A 3,310-nucleotide genomic window follows, 5' to 3' on the forward strand; every position below is an offset into this window, starting at 1 on the left:
GTAAGATGTCCCTGTCCACCCTGTAATGCTCTACTATCTCCAGATCATGTAGCCCCTGGTAGGTTACCCTTGGTCTGAACACTCTTCTCCTCCTCTGGGGCCTGCAGTGGTTGTCAGCATCATCCTCCACAACACCTTCAGTCTCTAACACATGGTGATGAATCACAGCTATGGCAGCTCCCAACATGTACATTGTAAAAGTTCCCCTTCTGTTTATACCAATGGTGCAGTGCTTGGGAATACACAGGTGTGTGTGAGGTGCCTTCACACTTTATACTATTGTGCTGTTAACACTGATGATGTCATAGGGTGTGTATGTACAATCGGAGCTACAGGGTATCTTATGTGTTTTACCTCAGGTACTGCTATTGTGGTGCCTTTGGTGTTGAATTATATTTAGCTGCCGTGGATTACCTCTTGCCCTTCCCTTAACATTTCTTAACATTTCCCCTCCCATTTTCTGGCATACATCCAGCAGCCTGCTTTCTTTTGTACTTTCCAAAACCTAGCTTATATTGTGAAATGTGTTCTATGGCCGATCTATTGCAGCTTTGCTTTGCTCTGCTATGACAGTTCTCTTTTCTTTGCAATCCGACACCTCCCCTATCCTGTTCTACAGGTTGCTGTGAGAAGACTTGTTATCTGCCGTCAATTGCCCACTGTGAGTTAATAGGTGTTAATTGCTCAGTTGTACTCCAATTACCCTACTGCAGCATTTCCTTATTTTCTTCCCCTAACCTTCCTGTTTGAGCTATGGTGCATAGCGCGTGCGTCCGCTTACCAGGTTTCGGGCACGTTTTCATCCACATACACATGCGCTTTCGGGCACCATATGTGCTCTCAGCTAAACGATGCTATACCTACATCCCCACTCCTATCCTGTGGCTTTGCTTAGCAATGGGCAGGCCAGATTTGCATTGCTCCAATGTGCTTACAGCTACGGTGGCACACCCCACTGCTGATGTCATGTATACCTCCAAACCACTCCTCGATGTTGTAGCGCCGCGCCATATGGTACATCCTTAGTCCAGCAGGACGTTTGTGATTCACTATTACTTGCCTCATTTGCATAGCATTGACTACTAATTCATAGTTACCGTGCCGAACACTGTCGCAGACCCTTAGCAACCCTTGCAGCTTGGTTGTGGTTTACCATGCATACCATTGAGTATTATGGTGAAATCATGATTTGTATTACATTGCAATTTTATGACATTTGTATATATTTTCCTTGTGTTCCCGTTTGCGCACACTTGCCCTGCGGTTGTACTTTGCGTTACTGTGGACATGACATTCCATGTTGTTTTTTAGGTGTTGTGCATCTTTTCTTATGCCATTGACTGTATATTTAGCCATTGGCATATGTTAACTTTGTAATACATGAGTCTGGTCCGCTTTCATAGCTCCGATGTTCTGTCTGGAAAAATGTAAACCATTTTTTTTGGTTTACATTTCTGTGGGCTTATGCTACACCTGCACCACTTAATGAATCACTATGTACCTTCATTTGCATGGTGCAGTACTGCACATGGGGTGATTAGCATTCCTGAGCTGAGGGCTGCACAGATCTGGTGTACGCTGGTAGTGCACGTGGAATTGGATCATACCTGAATCGCTCGGCGGCCATATTTGGCATTATATCGCCTATGCTACACCTGCGCCTGGCGCAAACTTCATGAATCCCGGGGTATGAATTTAGTAAATAAACAGGGAATGCATTTGCTAATTGGTAAAAACATACAATATAGGGAATAAAATGCTAATTGGTAAAAACATATAATATAGTTGTTTTTAAATTGTCACATTAATAGAAAGGAAGGAGATGACTGTACTTTTGTTGTTAACAACAGGGCTCAGTAACTGCCTATGTGATAGTCTAATCTGAGTTAGAAGAGGAGCGAGACTTATTCACTAATGCAAGAACAGAGACTGATAATTTGCTTATAAGCATACATTTGTATATGCAAAGCATGAACATTCACATTTAAAAATTCTATGAAATGCAAATGCATTTTCTTGCCGACAGAACACATAAGGAAGACAACTGAGGATATAAACTGACAAATTCCAACTTAGAGTTAAAGTCTAGCAGTGTGCATAAAGATATCACTGTCCCGATCATGAATATACTTACAGAAGAAAATATGTGGTAAATACAGATACAAAAATAAATGTGCATGTTTAGGAATTATTAAACCCAAAAATGGAAAGTTTTATAAGCAATTTCAGAATGAAAAACAAAATTATAAAACTTGTATAAAGACATGGTTGAAGAATAATTCTCAAGTAGTGTATGTGTAAATGAAACAAGCACAGAGGAAGTGCAGGTCTCTACCAAAAGAGACAACCTGAGTTACACGAAAAAACAAACAGAAATGGGGAATTGTAAGTATTTCTAATAACTGGGAAAGAAAAGTCATTTTATAAGGATATTTGGAGATCTTTGGTGTGTCCAATAAAGGTGATTATTACACAGAAGAAAATGTATGGCTAAATTTCTTCAAAAAAATATATGGCATAAGTAGAAATTATTTAGTCCAAATACAGTTTGGCTCTGTGAGATAACTGGATATATTTAGCTGGGAAAATGACTGTGGAATATGTTAAGGATGTACTAGCAGGCTTATGACAGGGGGTACTACAAGTCCTGATGGAATTTAAAGTTAGTAGTATTTACCAGAAGTAGACACAAGAGTGAAGTTATGACCTATATTTACCTTTTGTCTTTAAAAAAGAACCCTTATTCCTGGAAAGGGGGCTTAATTATTCCAATATACAAGAAGGAAAGAGTGGATGTTGCATTAATGCATCATCCTATTACATTAATGGATAAAGCTTTAAAATGTTTCTTTCATTAGGTAGAGTTTGTCTATGTGACTAATAGAATGCAGATTAATGTATGCATCTTACTAAGCCATCTAACAAAAAACTACCCCCACATTATATATACATATATATATATATATATATATATATACATATATAGATATATATATATATATATATATATATATATATATATACATATACATATGGATACACTAGACAATCTCGAAGTACTGAAATGTTGAAATTCAGAACGTCAAGACAGAATAGTGGAAAGTGCAGTTAACCGAAACTACACTATGCCAAATCTGCAAATGTCAAATCCGCCGCTATCATGGTGTCGCGTTTGTGATGTGTAGTGCAGTTTGTGGATTTATCTGGGGTTTCGGGTAAGAGTTGTGTTTGAGGATAATGGGTAGGGATTTTAGTGTGTGTGAGTGTGTGTGGTGATGTTTGTTGTCTGTTTTTTGTGTTTAGTACAACC

This window comes from Protopterus annectens, chromosome 2.part0 (assembly GCF_019279795.1).
Source record: "Protopterus annectens isolate FY-2018-M chromosome 2.part0, PAN1.0, whole genome shotgun sequence".
NCBI lineage: Eukaryota > Metazoa > Chordata > Ceratodontiformes > Protopteridae > Protopterus > Protopterus annectens.